Source organism: Condylura cristata, unplaced genomic scaffold, assembly GCF_000260355.1.
Source record: "Condylura cristata isolate star-nosed mole 26May11 unplaced genomic scaffold, ConCri1.0 scaffold00033, whole genome shotgun sequence".
NCBI classification, from domain to species: Eukaryota; Metazoa; Chordata; class Mammalia; order Eulipotyphla; family Talpidae; genus Condylura; species Condylura cristata.
Genome location: NW_004567134.1, coordinates 8,181,242 through 8,201,545, shown reverse-complemented (window position 1 = coordinate 8,201,545; position 20,304 = coordinate 8,181,242). Strand labels below are relative to the sequence as shown.

Below are 20,304 nucleotides of genomic sequence, written 5' to 3'. Positions count from 1 at the left end.
ACAAATGAAAATATACCAACAGGTCACCCACTTCAACTTAACAAGTCATCTACTATACACACAAAAATAACTAGATAGTTTAAATCAATTACCCAAGTATGACTTTAATACACCATATTAGATAACTACAGGTCAGATGGAATTAAAAAGAAAACTATACAAACACACACACATAAAAACTTTACACAACTCTTTTTTTAGGGAGTCCTATTATTCCCACACAGAATTTCACCAAAGCAACACAGGTTTGTTTGTTTTCAAAACTGTTTAGTGAGAATGGCCACATTATTAATAACATGTAACATGATTTTTAAAGGGAAAAAAAAGACCACTGGATTATCCAACATAAAATTATAAATTCTGCCTCCTTTGCAAAGCAGCAGCAGCAGCTCCTCCTGCCCACCCACGACTGCCTCCCTTTTTCTCCTTTTCCCAATAAACATATCCTAAAATGTAAAAATAAAATAAAATTACAAATTCTACATGTATAACAATAAGGTTAATTTTCAATACAAGGTCTAATACACCTTCAATTTCGATTGAAAATTTTCTATGATGTATATGAAGACAAATTTAGTAGAACCTAGTAGTTCTAAACTTTGTCACACTTAGCTTCCTGTTTCCAGAAGTAAAACCCCTTCACTCTCACCTGGAAAATAAGATTCCAAAAGCTGTAATAACATCAAAGTCACGTCTCATAAAAATCAGGCACAAACTGCCTTGGTTGGCTAACAAAACAAACAAAAAACACAAAGTATGGCCATAGTAGAAGCTCGTTTTATCATAAAACTTTTTAGATTTAAATTTCACCTTTGCACTAAGATTCTCTTAAATAGCACTAATATGATGGCTGGGTATTCCTAGCATGACCACTGGCCCCCGTATGCAAAGTCTCCGTTTATATCTGCAGGACCAGCAGCATACCCTTTTTTACTCTCAAACTGTCCTGACGAGGAAGACAAGAGTATTGGCCAGCCTTGCAATTCCAGTATTTCATTTTACCTACGTCATAGACTGAGAATTTTATGATACAACATGAATTATTTACTTGAAAATTTTTCCTAACTTCAAACTTTGAATGATACATACTACCCCTTGTCATTCATACAAATGCAGTTACTTTTGACACTCATAACAATATCACATAGACTCGGCTGCTGTCTAATCTAAGTCCTGCTTTCTGACGTGCTTTGTGTGATTCAGACAGAGGACAGAGGTCTCCCTTTGTCCTTAGGTCGCAAACAGGATTAAAAAGGTTTCTCTTATCTCACACCAAATTCACACAAACTTTTCTTTTCTCCCTGTCTCTCTGAGGCTCCCAACAATGTTCTAAATAATTACATTTAAGTATTTAAAATTATAATTGGTTACTTTTTTGTATTTTTTTAAGTTAAAACACTTATCTGTGTATTAAAAACTATAATTTAATAGTATCAATACATTTGGAACCATCTTTATGAAACTTACACATCAGAAACTTAATCACTCGTTTCACAGTGTTTTTATCTGACCCTGATAACACCATTAGTTTTATAAGGACATCAGATTCAAAAAAACAGAAACCTGGAAATGATCTTAAACTTTAAATTCAAAAGATCTGATCTGTACACAGGACATCCACCAGACAAACATACAATCTCCCTGAGACATAAATTCTTCTGTATGTAATTCTGATTGGCCACACAAGATTTTAAGAAGAATCAAACCACAAAATACAAGAAGTTTAAGTACTGCCTGTTTAAAAAAAGGTGACCGAGTAGAATGCAAAGTGAATATATTTAACAGAATAAATCTATTATAGATAACTAGTCTTAAAAAAATTAAAACAATTGTTTAAAAACTACATTATACCATCTAAATATACAAACCTAATAGCTAAGACAGACCCTTGAGAGTCAGTGTAAATGAGTCTTAATCCCAGTATCATCTCTTTTGGTCAGCTGTGTGGTAATGAGCAAGTTATTTAATGCCTCTAAATCTCTGTTTCCTCATTTGTAAAACAAAGATACAATAGTACTTACCTCACTGTGAATAACAAATAATCTCTATAAAAGATATGAACACTGTGCTTGTGCAGTACGCAATAAATGTCAGCTAGTATTATGATAATTTCCATTAATATTTTTTGAAAAACACAAGTCCTAAAAAATTAGTTTGACGTGACCAGAAAATTTCACATGTGTCTGTATGGGTGAGCAGGCAAACTGCTTATCTTCCAATGAAAGATCATCTACATGACACAGCTAGCCACCCACCAATACGTGTTAATAGTGTGGGCTAGGCATTTTATCACGACAACTAATATAACAGAGCTTTATTCAACTTTGAAGCAGCAGCTTTTTTCTTCTAAGGAAGTCACCACTGGCATACTGAAGCACATTTTAAATAAAATTCCATAGCTCACAGAGTCTGTGGTTGTTCATCTCCACAACAGAAGAGTCACGGATATGCACAGTACACATATTTTAATCCATGTATATAAATCAAAGGAAACCATTTCCTTAAATGCAAGCATATGAAGATACTGAAGCACTATCCCAATTAAACATTCATATATTCCATATTTCAAAATAAGAAATTTGGGTATACATATGCATAATTTACAACTATAGTAAAACCTGACTGCAGAGGCCATTTTCATGTATTTCTAGAGTATCCGAACTTGAAGTGTACAATATTCCTTCTCCCCGAAGTGTAAAAACTGTGAAGTGCATGGTAATTCACTCACTGAGAGCAAACACAGAAGACCATGTTGTGCACGTGGCACTCATTTACCCAAACAACTATTTTGACCTAGTCATTAAACCCACTCAGCAAAAGAGCCCTAACAACTGCCCTGCCTTATGAAGTAGTCAGAAGAAATACCTTATCTGACTGAAAATAGAAACTACATAGGAGAATTATTGGCTCAGATCAGAGAAATTATAGCTTGCATTTGTAAAGACCTCTGTCCACTTTAGTTCATTAAATAGAGTATAAAACTTTCCATAGCAACTATGATAGGGAATAAATGTCATTATAACTGATATAAAAATCTATGTAAATTGCATGCTATTTTTAAAGACACATCTAGTAGGGGATTTAGGAAAATAAAGGACACATCAGACAATTTTATGCCTTAGAGATCTTTGTCTACACTGGACTTTATTTCTCTGAACTTTCCTAAATAACAAAATAATTAACCAACACCCCATTATTTACTCGAAAGCAAGTAAGAAATACAAACCTGCCTTTTAGAGGTACAAAGGATAACATGGACTGAGGTTAGCATGCTCAATCTCAGTTTAGAGATAGGTGGTGTCATTCATTTGTAAGTGAGTCTACAATGACTGCACACCACACACCTCCAGTGACCCTAAGTCGGTGAGTTCAGAGCTATCCAAAGCACAAATGAAATTTTATCTCTACTATAAATTACTAAAAGAAAAAAAAATACTCATGACCACTGCAATGAATATACTTTTGCCTTAGAGCTAATACTTTAATTTTAAAGAACCACAAAGAAAAAAATCAAAACTAGTCAGTAACAATGCAGCGTCTAAAAGCAATAAACTCAAAATTAAGTTATAAATAATTTAAAGCATGTCATGAAGATATATTAATAATTCATCAGATAAATAATTTACTAAATAATCAAATAAATAAATAATGAAATACATAAATAAATCAGCAAATAAATAATTCTGCAAAATAACCTAAACAATAAGTCACCCAAACAAATCACAAACCTACAAAACTACAATGATTTTCTGGATTCTGATAGTTTTAAATAAGCAATGTACATAAACTAGATCAATCCTTGTTAGAATTAGAAATATTTTTCAATGCTATTGGTAAAATCTTCACCTCAATACATAAGAAAGCATTTTCAATTTTTAAAAGACTGCATCATAGGATTAGATCTCATAAATTATTAATATGATTATAACATATCTTCCTTTATGTTACTTATAATATCTTTGCCTAACATATTTTCCTCAAACAATTGGATACCTAAAATATTCTTAATTCACACTTCTTTTTCAAAGCAATACTTACAGTCTAATAGTGCTCCAGCCTCTCTGACAGTTTTCCTATTTTCACCAAGTCTGGAAATTTTCTGCAGGGTAGAACAAAAAGAGTAACCTTAATTATTACAGACAGCATATTCACTAGTGAAAATGTTTTATAATTCCACAATTAACATCAGTTAGTGGACATTATTAGTAGTCAACTATGTGAAGTTTCTAGAAGTTTTTAGTGTACTAAGAACACTGACACAGGAGCTTCATCTACAGGCGCTGACACACAAGCTGTTACAATTGGCGGATTTCAGACCTAGAAACAAAACTTTGAAGAACAAAATGAATGTCTGATATACAATGTTATCCTCAATTTGAGAAACTTGAAATCCCTGAAAAAACGACGCATGAGGTCATTTAACTGTTACAATTTGAGTACACAACAATCCAGTTAGGACACCACAAAAAGTTAAAACACAACTGACCTCAAAAATATGCATTCACTTACCATTTATTTAAGTTTTTATCTACCCACAGTGTAATACTCATATAAAGTCATAAATAGTCGAAACCAAACTACCTACTTTCCCACAGATATAAGAACTTTGTAATAAGTATTTGATACATTGGGCACAACTTGGTTTAGGATTACAGTGAACACTGTGGATTAATTATTTCTCCTTGAGAGAAGTGGTATGTGGGAACTCCTGTTCTTTGTGCTTAATTTTTTTTTTTTAAGATTTATTTATTTATTCATACAGAACTGGGGTACAGGCCAGAGATGTGGAGGGTGAGAGGCTTCACCATAGACAAGAGTGGGGAGCAGAACAGGCAGATCAACGAAGTACACTGCTGAGGGGAGCAGCGGGCGGGTCAGGAGAGGTCTGCCGCGCCATGTGGTCACCTCCGGGGCTGCCGGGAATGGAACTCATGCGGAAGTGGCTTTAGCTTCTTAATGCTGTGCTTTAAACCACTGTGCCACCAGGGAGGACCTCTTTGTGCTTAATTTTTTTTGGAAACCTAAGCTGCTATAAAATTATCTAATTTTTAAAAATGTGTATCCTTTGTTTATTTCACTAAAGTTATGATTAACTTTCTCAGAATCACTAACTTTAAAAAAATAAACCTCTGGCCCTCCCTGGTGGCGCAGCGGGTTAAGGCACTGCACTGAGAAGCTAAAGCCACTTCTGCATGAGTTCGATTCCCGCCTGCCCCGGAGGTGACCACATGGCGAGGCAGACCTCTCCTGGCCTGCCCGCTGCTCCCCTCAGCAGTGTACTTCGTCTATCTGCCTGTTCTGCTCCCCGCTCTGTCTCTGGTGAATTCTCTCACCCTCCGCATCTCTGGCCTGTAACCCAGTTCTGTACAAATAAATAAATAAATCTTTAAAAAAAATAAATAAATAAATAAAAAATAAACCTCAGGTATATATATATTTTTTAATTTGGATGTCAAATTCTTTCTGCAAATATGAAAGCATTAAAGGTATGAACTGACCCTGTCAAATCAAGAGACATAAGGCTAGAAGGGATTATTCTCACAGAACATAATCCTCAACGGTTTGTAGTTCATGTTACTGCCTAAGAAGGAATCATTAACGTCTGAAATGTTCACTGGTTTTTCAAATATTTGACACACATCTAACTGAAGTATAACCTCAGAGGATATTGGTTTTATACAATAGATATAATGGTTATATTTTCAGAAGGTAAAAGAACATGATGAAGAGTATCAACAATAAACAAGAAAAAGTATGTAAAGTGAAAGTAATAGTGTAAAAAGATTTCCAAAATCTAATCAACTTCTTAGCATCATTCCTCATCACATAAAATTGAAAGGACATGTACTACGTATACATAGCAAATAAACTAAATGAAATGATGATACACTAACCCATTTGATTCACTAACACCAAATTCAATTAAGCAAAATTTTAAAATGTTAATTGCTTTTTGAATCTGAGGCTCATGTGTTGCTACCTCTAAGGATATGCCAGCGAGATTTAAAAATCAGGTGAGTGACAAAAGTCGGGTGAAAGTAAAAGTTGAACAAGTCAAAGATTGTCATCCAGATGTAAACATGAAGAATCAAAAGTTCAGGGCAAAGTCTTAAAGTTAGAGAAAATTTTCTCCAAACCATTCCATACTGTGTTAGTTCAATAGGAATGTCTGAGTAGATACACAACATAAGACATCTTAACTTGGTGGTTTAGAATAAAGCTGTATCCAAGTTGGAAAGTTATGATAAAACTTAATTTATTTTAAATGAATTATTTCACCTAGACACATGGCCAGATGGTGAGAATATCTGGCCTTATAATTTAAAATTTGTCCAGCACACATCATGTTTAACTAACCACCAAAACATTCTGATACAAAGAATAAGAAAGATGGTAAAATATTCCATGGTACCTTTTTCAGTTTTTAAGGAAAATTATAACTACTTCTGCATATATTCTTCTTAGATGTTTCATTTCTTCTTTGTGGTCAAAAAACGGCAGGCTTTAAAATCATACCAGCATTCATACACACACCCATGTTTAAAAATGGTCGCATAATTTAAGCTTTTCACTGGTACACCCTAACCCCTGCTTGAAACATGAAAGCGAATAAGAAAGCAAATTAAAGTCAAGCGACACTGAAAATTAATATAAAAATGAATGTTGTGAAAGCAAAATGCGAAGAGTTCATTTCATACATTAAAATAAGTCACAGTCAAAATTCTTCACCATAATCATTTGCAAAATTCTTAAAACTGGGGGAAAATAAAGACTTGCAGCTCATGTCTATCTGTTAAAAAAGGATTTGAGCTTACTAGCGAAAACTATAGTGATTAAAATACTGGTATCAGAATATTAACATTGAAAATAGAGACTCACAAACTTTCCCACCAAAACACTCCTGAAACCTTGTGTCCCAATTGACAATAAAATTACTATTAATGGGGATCTGGAAATGCAATCCAAAAGTGCAAATAATAATCCTCAGTTTTCCTTTACACTGAATTATTTTAAAATAACTGCATTAATTCTTTCCTGCTCCACAATGTCACTAAAACTCAAATGGAAAGCACACCACGTTACATTCCTCCTTCACACACTCAGGGTGAAAACACCCTTCTAACTGAGACCAGGACCTAACGCCTTCATTGCAGGTACACCTATCGGGAATCTTACGTTTCCAGGTTTAAGAAACTATTCTCTTCCCATAAGCCCTGCATCCACCAAAAAGTTTATTCTCCCTTTGTACCACATGGGCGTGCACGCACATTCAGTCACACAGACACTGTAGTAAGATTTTTTTTTTAAACTTTTAATCTAACATTTCTTTCTTAGTTTACCTCTAAAATGTATTACATATTGTTATTAAAGAAGAAATGGTATCCATAGTATAGATAACTCTCAGCAATTAAGGATTAACTGTAGTATTAAATTGCAAATATTAGCAAGAAAATGAAATGGAGATCCATCATGCCTTGTTCTCACCTAATTATGAAAATTATCTAAAAAGGTTATATGACTTGCTTCAAATTCTATATAGTTCAAAGTCATAACTAGTCATAATTATATATTTGAGGTTAAATTATCTTAAATTAAATATTCTGAATTTAAATTATCTTTATGAATTTTATAATTAAGTCATTCTTATAATTTATATAAAATCTTTTAACAAAAAAATAGATCCAATCTTAAATTTTAAGAACTGTTTTTTTTTAAATAAAGTCATTAATTTTCAGTCACCTTTTGATTGGATTGACATTTACATGTAACAGAGATAGGTTATTATTTTTACATTTTTAGTTCTAACAAGGGTAAATAAAAATCATTATCTAAAGGTTATTTTAAGTTTTAAATCTGAGTTAATAGGTTTTTTAAACTTTTAGATTTTTGGTAAATGCTTTTTGTTTAAAAATTATAAACTTCTATATAATTATAAATGCAATTTTAACCTAGCTTATTTAATTTGACAATTTAAAATCAATGATACTGTGAACAGTTATAACTTTTAATTACTCTTTATTTGAGATACTTATTTTTATATCACGTTAAGAAAAAAATTATAGGTCATGCACTATCTCCACTTCATTTTACTGTCAGTATATTTTCTCACCTAAGAGAGTTGATCCTTGTGTTGTGAACAGAATATACTGCTTATATGACATCATTTTCTCTCTTCAATAAAATTTATTAAAAAATTTCAGTTAAATGGAATTAATTCAGAAAACGTTAGTATCTTAAGTTACACTTTATGAGTAAAGTTTCTAGACTCACCAATAGATTATTTTAATAAACACTTTCTTCAAAGTATTCAATTTCATATTGAGATATACATTCTTAGTGAAACAAAATGGCCTGAGAACTACCCCTGAACATGAAACTAAATGTAAATGTAAATGATTAAAACAAAACTGTAGAAACCTGGATCCTACTGTAACACCTAATGAATGCGCCCCTCAATATTTCTGAATAGCATCAGGACAGCTTTCCAAGGAATTGGGTTATGTTTTTGCCTGTATTATATATAATTAAATACTGCATGGCTTAGTTTAATTTTTTTTTTATCTTCTCATTAAATTTTTTTTTTCAGGAAAGAAACATTAAATATTTTTGGGCACATGTAGCTAAAAGTTTTTTATTTGCAATGCTGCCATAGTTCAGTGGGCAACTATACCACAACTACTAGTCCTTTCTCCTAGTGATAAATATTTGAGTATTTCCAGGTTTTTGTGTTGCAAACAATGCCTCTGCAAGACGTTCTTGTACACGTCTCTAAATGCACACATCCAAGAGTCTCTCTCAGTGAGAAAGGAAAGTATGTCACAAGATATGTATATATTCCATTTCATGAAAATTATATACGTTATTTTCAAAAAAGAGCATTCAGAGGAAAGGAAACAATGTAAATTAAGTGCTTTTCAAATTTGAGTCACAGGAAAGTACTCAAAACCACACTAAAAATAATCATTACCATTCAGAACATCACTGACCAGAATCACAGCTTAAATTATATAAACATTTCACAAACTGTCTCCTGACTCCTTTCTCTTTCCTCAGAGGGGATCTCAATGATGTCACCTTAATGTATCACTGTCTTAAACAAAGTTCTTTGGGTGACAATAATAGAACACATACAAAGTTACTCAGTCTAAAACAGAAACATAAAAATAAAGAAAGGTGTAACACAAAAACTAATGAGCAAGAGTTACAAATGTGGGCTGATAATCAGGAAATGTATTTTTCCTTGACTGGGCCACAGGGTGCCAAGAGATTTGGTCAAATATATTTGATGTGTTTGTCAAGAAATTTCTGTATGAGATTAACATTTGAATTAAGAATTATTTTTTCAGTCAGTAGACTCTGTAAAGCAGACTGTCCTCCATAGTGTGGGTAAAGTCTCATTCAGTCAATTAAATGAACACAACCAAGGGGCTCCTGTCTAAAGCCTCAGTTGGGACTTCAGTCTTTTCCTATCTTTGGACTCAAACTGAAATACTGGCTTATAGATATCTGTCTTGGTTTCAAATAAAACATGTACCATCAGCTCTTAGAAATTCAGACTCAGATCTTGGGAATTTGCAGCCTCTGTAGACAGACATTCCTTTAGTTAATATCTGCACATACAAAGATACACAAACACACACACACATACCCTATTGATTGTGTTTCTCTTGAGAACCCTGACTAATACAACTGTCAACCAAGAATTCTATATTGGCCAAGCTGTGCTGCAAGAAATAAAAAAGAAATTAAGACATTTCCAGGTAAACAAAAGCTAACACAGTTCATTACCACTAGACCTTCCCTACAAATAATGCAAAAAGAAATCTTATGTCTAAATAAATTTTTAAAAAGTGACTATAAAGTAACTCAAACCCATATAAAGAAATCTCCAGTGAAAGTAAACACATGGATAAATTTAAAAGCACTATTGTTGCAGTTGTGATTTACAACTCATTTTTTATTTCCTATAAAATATAAAACACATGCATTTTAAAATTATATATCTATTTTACTGACTACAACTTAAAAAGAAGTAATTTGTAACAAAAACAACATAAAGGAGGTGTTACCAGGACAGAAGCTAGTGTGCTATTGCAGTAACTGCTTTCTATTTGGACTAGACGGTTAGAAATTTAGAATGTTACTAGTAATCCTTATGGTAACCACAAAGAAAACACCCCAAAACAGACAAAAATGAAATCAGAAGGGAATCAAAATGAAAAATCAAACACAAAAACATTAGCAACAGGAAATGGGGGAAGAGAAGGTGTCAGATACAGAAAATAAACAACGAAATAGCGTTAAGTACTGCTTAGCAGTAACTACTTTAAATGTAATGGAAAAGCGCCAACAAAATTGAAAAATAAACAGTCCTGTAATAACAGACTTCAATTCCTGACTGTCAATAATGGACAGAATATCTAGAAAGAAGAGCAATGAGAAAACAGACAATACTATCAAGCAACCACACTTACCAAACACAGAAACAGCAAATACATTCAGCACAGGTATACATGGGCCGCTGTCCACAAAGGACACCGAGTCTCAATTTAGAAGACTGCAGTCACCGAAAGTTGTCTTTTTACCACAGTGTATGACAGTTACACAACAACAGCAGGTAATTTCACAAATCTGTGGAAATGAACAATGCCTGAACAATGAATCAGTAAGAGAATAAATTACAAGGGAGATTAGAAATTAGGAATGAGTAGAAACAAAATCATAATATGCCAAAACACGGCATGCAGTAAAGGAAGTTCTGAGGTGAATATTTACAACTGTAAATGTCTCCATTAAAAAGATGGTTCAGGCCCTCCCTGGTGGCGCAGCGGGTTAAAGCACAGCACTGAGAATCTAAAGCCGCTCCGCATGAGTTCGATTCCCGCCTGCCCCGGAGGTGACCACATGGTGTGGCAGACCTCTCCTGACCCGCCCGCTGTTCCCCTCGGCAGTGTACTTCGTCGATCTGCCTGTTCTGCTCCCAGCTCTGTCTCTAGTGAATTCTCTCACCCTCCACATCTCTGGCCTGTACCCCAGTTCTGTACAAATAAATAAATAAATCTTAAAAAAAAAAAAAAAAAAAAGATGGTTCAGGGCCCTCCATGGTGGCGCAGCGTGTTAAAGCACTGCACTAAGAAGCTAAAGCCACTTCCGCATGAGTTCGATTCCCGCCTGCCCCGTAGGTGACCACATGGTGTGGCAGACCTCTCCTGACCCGCCCGCTGCTCCCCTCAGCAGTGTACTTCGTCGATCTGCCTGTTCTGCTCCCAGCTCTGTCTCTAGTGAATTCTCTCACCCTCCACATCTCTGGCCTGTACCCCAGTTCTGTACAAATAAATAAATAAATCTTTAAAAAAAAAAAAAAAAAGATGGTTCAAATCAACGACTTAACTCAACACTTTGAGGACTGAGAGAAACAAGAGCAAACTAAACCTAATACTCTCGGAAGGAAGGAAATAAAGAGTATAACAGAAGTAAATATAAATAATAGATAAAGCCAACTAACCAAGTTTTTCTTGGTACTCCAATAAATCAATACTTGGAGACTTGTGACAAACCTTAAGCTAGGAAATAAAAGAGAAGACACAAATAAGTAAAATCATAAACAAAAGTAGAGACATTACTATATACCTTATATTTAAAAAAAAAGTTAAGAAAATTCTGTGGATAACCGCATGCCAACAAATTAAATAACGTAGATGGACACATTGCTAGAAACATCACAAACTATCTCAACTGAGAAGAAAAAGAAAAATCTCAATGACCTAAACTACTAATCTATTCAATCAGTAATTAAAGCTGCCTATCAAAGAGTCTAGAACGGGATGGCTTCACTGGTGAATTAACGATACCAAACATTTAAAGAATTAGCACCCCCATTTTTTTTTAATTTTTAATAACAGTTTATTTTTACATCATTTTGTACATTGTTTTTTTTTTTTCATCTCAATTGTAATCCCCGCGGATTTCCCGTCAAGTCACCCGTGTGCCATCACCATAATCCCGTGCAATTCCCTTCCCACCCCACCCCCCGTTTTTGATCCCATTCCTTACTCCACCCCCACAAAATGTCTCTGGTATATGGTTGTTCATTATTCTTGTTTTTTGCACCCCCCTTCTTTTAAAACTCTTCCCCCAAATCGAAAACAGTGGAATGCTGTTATTACATGAAAACTACAAATTAATATTCCTTGAAAAGATATTACATGAAAACTACAAATTAATATTCCTTGAAAATCTAGATGTAAAAATCCCCAACAACTGAATCCAATAGTTTATTAAAACTATTTTACACCATGGCCAAGTGAGATTTATCCCAGGACTCCAAAGATCAATGAACATAAGAAACATTAACATAATGCACATTAATAGAATGAAGGGAGTAAGCATACATATATCAATTTCTACAGAAGACACATTTAATAATATGAAACCACTCTTTCAGGATGAAAGCACTTAAGAAAAGAGAACTGAAGTTCCCCCACATGACAAAGGCAGTTACTGAACTCTTTCCTCCTAAAACCAGGAAAAGCTAGGATGCCCATTTTACTGTGACAGTTCAACAATGTACTAGAAATTATAGCAATGGTCAGGAAGTAATGTACTGGAAATAAAAGACATTCAAATTGGAAAGAAGTAAATAAATCCAATTCTGTTTACAAATGAAATGAACATCTAGGTATATAAAATTTAGATGCAATCGCTATTGAAGTTTCAACACTACATGGCTAAGAAATGCATTGTTTATGTGGGTGGTGATGAAAAAAATGCTTAAATGTAGCAATGGTGAGGCAACTCTGATTATCTAAAAGTCACTGAATTATACACTTTTTAATAAATGGATTGTTCAGCCATATAAACTTTATCTCAATGAAGTTGTTTAAAAAATAAAAAGTTCTCCCTCACTCATTAATTTTGTCCCCTTACCCTCCTCAGGGATCTCATCCCCTGAAACATCTTCAGTTATAACCATGCCTCCTTCTGTCCTAACATTTCTCCTGACCTCCTGACCTGAATTTTCCCACTTCTTGCTAGAGCAATAACAGAAGGAACTACATCAGTCACGAGGTTCAAACATATCTTCCTATTTTAACACACTCTGTCTCACAGATGCTACAGATTCCTCCAAGGCTCATACACTGGCAACTCTAGTGTCTCTCCCTCACTATCACCTACCCGACCCACTATTTTCTGTCAATCACCAGCTTGGGTCAGTTTTACTTCTTTTTCTAACAACTTTTCCTTTCCTTTTGACTTACAAGAAAGTCTTTCAAATAAAAACCTTTGAAAACTGCACAACTTCCCTTCCTTTTCTCTCCACTGTAGAATTACAGTCCCACATCTAGGTCAAGAAATATGCAGTCATATGTGCCATATTTCCCATCTCAAAACCCTTCATAGTGGCCCACTTATCCCAGAGTAAAATTCTACCTCCTCCTCAGCTACATCTTCAAAAAGTCTATAAAGTGGATGCAACCCACCTAGTGGCAATTCTCGTGTCACTTTGAGCCCTGCATGTCAGTCTCTCGAAAGCACTTATGATTCCTTTAGCACACATGGCTCTCTCATCTATATACTTTTTCTTAGAATTTTCCCCACAACTAAATTCCTCATCCTTCAAGACCTATGTGCCTTTATTCTGCTCTCCAAATATGTAGCTTTTCTCAAGTCTAAGATGCCATCAAATTGAAAGACATCTGCCAATTTTAGAAAGGTTAAGATGAAGAAATGTGAGCCTTAGACATGGTAAAACACAGCGAGTAACTTCTTTCTCTCAATTTCCTCAACACAGTATTTATATTTCTATTTATTTCTTAGACCTGGTATTATAACAATGTCTATTGACCCCCATTAGATGATAGCTTCTTAAGGACAAAAATTCTGTCCTGCTCATCTATAAAATAGATAGTAGCTATCCCCCTACAGTTTAAATAAGACAACCAAAAAAGAAAAATAGCACTAATAATAACACCTATCTCACGTTTATTATCAGAATAAATTAAAGGATATACATTGAAATCGATGTGTAAAGTGGATCTTATTCAAATGCAGGATTTTGGTATTTTAAAAGATATATTTACTAAAATTAAATGTCACACTGCAAATCTGTCACTCTTCAATATCAGAAGCTAAATTAGGGAATACAGGAAATCTTTCTCAAGTTCCTGTGAAATTACTGCATCCCACAGTGCTTCAGTAACACAGCAGTCACCTGGCTCCAGGCAAGCAAAGCACCCTTCCAGCACTTCAAAGATACTCATCATAAGGGGTTCCTAGGCCCGCTTCTAGGAGACAAAGTCTGTGACTTAACTCCTGTTTCTAGCCCCAGGACACTAATTCTTATGAGCAGCAAGGTAACAAAAGACAAAATAGTATTCTGTCCATCCCCTTCTTTTTGAAAGTCGTGTTGAATTTACGTTGAATTTTTAATCAACATAAAAGGTTCTATCAAAGTGGGACATGGATTGAGAAACACTGACAAGAAGACACTGGTGAAACGAAGGACTGGAAGACATAAAAACAGCTTCAAGAGTCTGAGTCCACCAGTCCTTTGCTGCCTGGACAACTGCTATTACGACCTCTTCACCAGACAGCACCCTCAAACTCTTCTGCCCTGCATCAGGAACAAATGCCACTAAAACGAAGCTACCCGGGCCACTCCACTGCCCCTTTAACAGCTGCTTATCAGTTTGATAGCGAAAATAATTTGGCCTCTCCTTGGCGGCCCAGGCCCTTTTATGGTCCTTTATGGCCCAAATGTGAGGCTCTATCAACAGTGACTGAAATTTCTTGTACATACTTTCATCTCTCCCAAGTTTTTGAGCCTTTACCCAAGCTGCTCCTGCCAGCAGAGCTCTCCGAAATCTGCTTTCAATCTCTGCGCAAGTTTCTAACTGTTAAAAGCATTCCAGAAATGACAAGCCTGGGTTAGTGGCTCCTCCTCTGAGTTCCCGCAAAAACATAAATCTAGGGGCCTCCCCAGTGGCCGAGGACTAAGTCACAGCCCTTCTGCCAAGATGGTCCCCGTGGCAGCGTGCGCTCCGTCCCACGCCAGGGAGCTGACCCACGTGGCACTGGCTCGGCAGACCGCTCCCGTTTTACGACATTGTGTTTCAATCCATCTGCCTGGTCTGCTCCCCACCACCTCTGGTGAATCCTCTCACACCTCACTTCTGGCCTAAACCCCGTTTCTCTTACGCAAAAATAAACATTTTTAAAATGTATCTATTTCTTACTAACCACACATTCCACTGCAATATTTTTTGTAAAAATGTTTAAATTTTTTAAAAACTTCTTAAAAACTACTTTCTAATAGGAGACTCGAATATCATAAAGCAGGAGCCCAGTGTTTTTGACTTAGTAGCTCATGTACATAATATGCCACTCACTGAATGTTTTACCTGAACAGAAACGTAGATAGTAACATGAGCTCTAAGGTATTACTTCTTTCCAACATCCAAAAAAGAACGAAGAGGTTTTTGTGGGTTGGGAAGCTTTTAGCAAAATGCTTATAAGAGCTAATGCTACACATTTGCTACGGTGTATGCAAGGTATTGCTACACACTGGCAACATAGGTGTTGGGCTAGTCAAGTAAATGTTTTCTGGTCCACCCTGAAGACACCGCTGCTCTGGATCAGAGGCAACTGCCTATTAGACGTGAGGAGAGAAGCCCCAGCATTTCTCCTGCATCTCCTTACATCCCGTGTCATTCCTGGCTGAAGTTGTGTCTCTTCATAACTCCAGGATCCTCCAGACAGGTACTCACTGATGTCCCAGTTCCCAACGGGAAGCCCAGCGATAGCCACTGCAACCCACATGCACACAGCCTGGCTGCACTCTGGTAACACCGCCATTTTTCACCCAGCCTTAAAAGCAGCACAGAGGCTTTCAAGTGTTACTCGTATCTGATTTGTCTCACACTCCCTTTTGGCTTCTTGGCAATTCCATTACCTGTACAGCCAAATCGTGGGTTAACGTTCCTCTAGAAAGATCTGCTCTGGTTACTATTTTCTGGATAATTCCTGACATTTTCTTTTTAAATTTAAAACATAAAATGTATCAAATAGTGTAAATCATATTAATACATTAGAACATTAAAACTTTTAATCTTGAAGAGAGCTTATTACATAAAAATGTTCTGAGAGAACCACCATGCATTAAATTCTTAGAAGTAAAAATAAAGAATCTAACATTTTATTCATACCAAAGAGTTCTTCACAGCCGAAGTCTTTCCTCAGCTACAATGTTTGCCTGAATTAAGTCAATCACTTATAATAAAAATGTCACTTTTAAAAAACTTATTTAGTAGAAGGAAAAATTGGAAAGATTATGGGATTTGGAGTCACTGCAGGCCAAGACATCTGTTCAGAGGGAAAAAAATGTTAAAGACCTCCTGTCAGTGACTTATCATTTAAACCCACAAAATTCAGTCCTTTTTCAAGACAAATCCAACTAGACTAATCCGTTAAAAGATATACCTTGAACCACCAATTTTATTTTATAAATTTTTAAAATCACAAAATGTTAAAGTTGAAAAATGACTTTACACATAAGGAAAAAATGACAATTTCTAAACAGATCAGCATCAACTGATTATGACTAGACTTCTCAACTCCCCTTTGCGTGAAATCATTATATAAAATTCTTTAAACAGAGCGAGGCTAATGAAATAATTCAGAATTTGCTCACCATTCATAAAACATTTCAGGAAATAAAATACTTCCAAAGGAGAGGGAATATACTTTTTTCTCTTACAAATATTTCTTACCCTCTTAATTTGTTTGTTTTTAACCTCCACAGAAATATGTTAGACAATGATCTCCAAATTAAAGCAAACAATCAATGTAAGATTACAGACTCTGAAAGAATGAGGGCCATAAAGAAGGGCCTGATGTTAATAAAAGCAAGCATTTCCTTAGTAACTACACAGCCAGGCATTCTGAATAAATCACCCCATAGTTAAAACCTTGTAAAGCAATTTCACAGTAAGGAAATGAAAACTCAGAAAAGGATGCATCATTTTCCAAACTACTTAACCAGTCAGTATACAGTAGAGGCAAAATTCGAATTCAGTCTTGTCTGGTGCTATTACTATTCTTCCTTCCTTTCTCTGCAACAATACACCCCGTGGGTGATTTCAAGCTAAAAAATGAAGCAGAAAGTACTTTTTTAAAGAAAAGCTAAAACAACATGACAATCTCTAGCTAATATTTTAACTGGACTTAATGTTATCATTTTCCACACATTTTAACATGAAAAATATTTGTATGAATAGAGTTTTATTTAGCATCTACTGCAAATAAACCTACAAAGAAAGATAAAATAGTTCATGATTACCAATAAATTAATAAGCATTTCTCAATGATACAAAAGGTCTAAAGTGAGATCACTGTCTCCAAGCCACCATCCCTCCAAATCCCTTCACTTGTACTATGTGTGGGGGTCACATACACTGCTAGCATACACCTGTCAGATTTTCCAGATTAATGTCTGGAAATGAGGTGAAATCTGAGTTATTATACTAACCCCTCTGTGCAAAGTTCACATTATTTTTTTAGTCACTATTTGGTCACCAAGGTCCTCCATATGACTCCCCTTTTAAAAATGCCACTCACCTGAAGGAATGCATTTAACATCACAAGTCAGTATATACACACACTCCTATGTAGACTTTATATAATATATATATGTTATATAACCGAAGAAAAAGTTCACAACCACCTTTGTGATTTTGCATATTCACTCTGCAAAGTAGCTTTGACATTTTCTGATATTTTTTTTTTAAATACTGTAAGCAACCCACTAAGATGACCTTTTAAACCATTAAGGTACAGTTAGAAAAACACTGATCTAGAACCCAAACCAAAAGCTGCCATGACTGCTTTTCATTCCTCTTCTACTCACTCTATCCTGATGGAGGGAAAATTAATGGGAAAAGAAAAGGTACCCTATGCCCCCAAAGATTTTTCCCTCAATATTAACAATGATTCCTTGGTGTCACCAATATTGAAAATTTTTACATACAATCTACCTAATTATAACAAAGTTGTTCTCATCATATTTTTCACTGATCTTCTCAATAGTGCAATGATTCTTAAATATTTCTTCTGTTTTATAAAAAACTAATATTATTCAAGAACAAAAAAATCTACAATGTTTCAAGTAAACATTTTCCAAAGAATTCTCCACTAGTCATGCACATTGATGTTATTAAGGAGAGACTACAGCATTTCATTGTCCACTAAACATCTACAATTTTACTTAGCTTGTTATAAAGGAAGTATTTTCTCAGCAAAACACCACAGAAGTAGTACTAAAACCTGCCGGCATCATTATTTTATAAAAGCAGTCATGACAAACTAGAAGAGTCTACTTATTCAGAATTGTGTTTTTATTTTTAGTGGACTAAAAGATGAATTAAATTGTTTCTGTTTAACTTACTAGTTTTCTTAATAATGTTACAGAATGTGGTGATACAACCATATCTAAAAAAGTCTTTGCTCTGCAAAGAAATCAGACTAGAGCACAAAAGTAATATATGAATAAACTACTTAAGACACCTATTCCTATGAGAACTGACTTTGATTCAGAGTTTGGTACCATGAAATACCATTCATTTCAAAATATGAAAGACTAGAAGAGATAAAAGATAAAACCGGTCGTATTCAATATAACCTATAATTTTCCCTACAGTACACTCACTTGTTAAAAAGAAACTACCCCCTGTGGAATATACACAACAAAGCTCAGAATATGAAATACAAAGTCAAATGTAAACAAGAAAAAGTCCACATGAATTTCATACAGTGTCTTCTCTAATCCTATGTATTTTTACTAGTTAAAATATATCAATTTAGGAGGTACTATCTTAACACCCTTTTAGGTTGGTGATTACAAGGGATTACCTCCAAGATCAAAGGCAGCACTGCATCAAAACTAGCATCACATGACCTCATTGTACAAAAGCTTGCTCCTGCTCAATTTGCGCATTACATGAGAGTCTAAGATAAATAATTAAAATACTTGAGATGTTTAATAGGAAGCATTTGTGCGTGTTTATATTTAGATAAAATCATGTCACTGTTTTTACCCAAATCATTTCCAAAACATTTTATTGAAGATCCTAAAATTTCTTAAAAGATAAATATATATATATTTTTTTTTAGTTGTGACTATAACCTGAATAAACTCAAAAGCTACAAATATGTTACTATAACCAACATTCTAAAAATGACATCATGCTCCAAGAACAAAAACTTTTTCAATATAAAATTTACATATTTTTACTGACAGGTGTGATTTAAAAATGCAACCAGTGGGGATCTCCTTGGTGGCCTATGAGTTAAGTCTCAATACTTTCCCCTCTATGGCCTGAGTTCTAAAACCAGCCAGGATGCTAACCCCTATATAGTGCAGCTAACCTGTCTTGTCTGCTGCTCCCCTCAGCAGTGGATTTCAGTCCATACCACTGTCTGTGCTAAAGCCTCTCACCCCTGGCACCTCTGGCCACTCCCTGGTTCTTGTCTGCATAAATAAGTAAATATTTTTAAAAATGCAATCAACTAATATATTATACATTGTTATTAAACTCAATGAGGGAAATGTCTAGATGCTGCATAAAAGAATAAAACAACTAGAAAATTATTTGTAAGGTATACACGTGATTCCACACTATGGGATTCTAATTCATGGCTCAACTATAAACAAAAAGCAAAGAAAATCTAAGTCTATGTAATATTTTATAGAAATTAGTCTCAATTGAAATGGCAATAATTAAGAGTCTTCCCCAAAGTTCTGTTACTGATGGCTAATTTTACTTAACTTTTGAAAGTTTTAAGTACATACTCTCCAATTTTGGGGTTGAATTCCCAAAAATTCAGATTTACCATAAATTAACTTTCACCATTAGCCCTCACTGAGCTCCTAGACAACAACAACTGTCAGCCATGTGTGTGAGCCATCTTGGAAATGGGGATTCTGACACCAAGTGAGACAGAAATAAACTACCCTATCCAAGTCCTATACAAATTATAAAATCATAAGTAAATTAAAATTATTGTTGTCTTAAACTATGTTTTGACATGGCTTATCACACAGCAGTGAGTAATGGCAAGAGCCTCTTACTGACTGCAGTAATTTCAGCACCTGGAACAGGAACTGCTCCGGGACAGAAGTCTGCATAAAGATGATGCCCCTGGCAGTAGGCACAGTAGCAAAAGTGGGATACACACTACTAAGTAAAGAGGCAGTTATAATGCAAAACAGATGTGACAAAGTAGCAGATGTGACTAGTAGTCTCGGAT

At 34.9% G+C, this 20,304-nt stretch overlaps 1 protein-coding gene across 3 annotated transcripts in view; it reads right to left on the bottom strand.

Annotated features, from left to right (window-relative positions):
* The window catches only part of TBC1D5 (TBC1 domain family, member 5), a 365,130-nt gene that overhangs the window by 338,193 nt on the left and 6,633 nt on the right, over nucleotides 1-20,304 (bottom strand). For all 3 annotated transcript variants that reach the window (XM_012732149.1, XM_004692291.2, XM_012732150.1), the window contains exon 2: nucleotides 4,039-4,099. The gene's annotated coding sequence lies outside the window, so the exon portion shown is untranslated. The remainder of the gene's footprint in view (nucleotides 1-4,038; nucleotides 4,100-20,304) is intronic.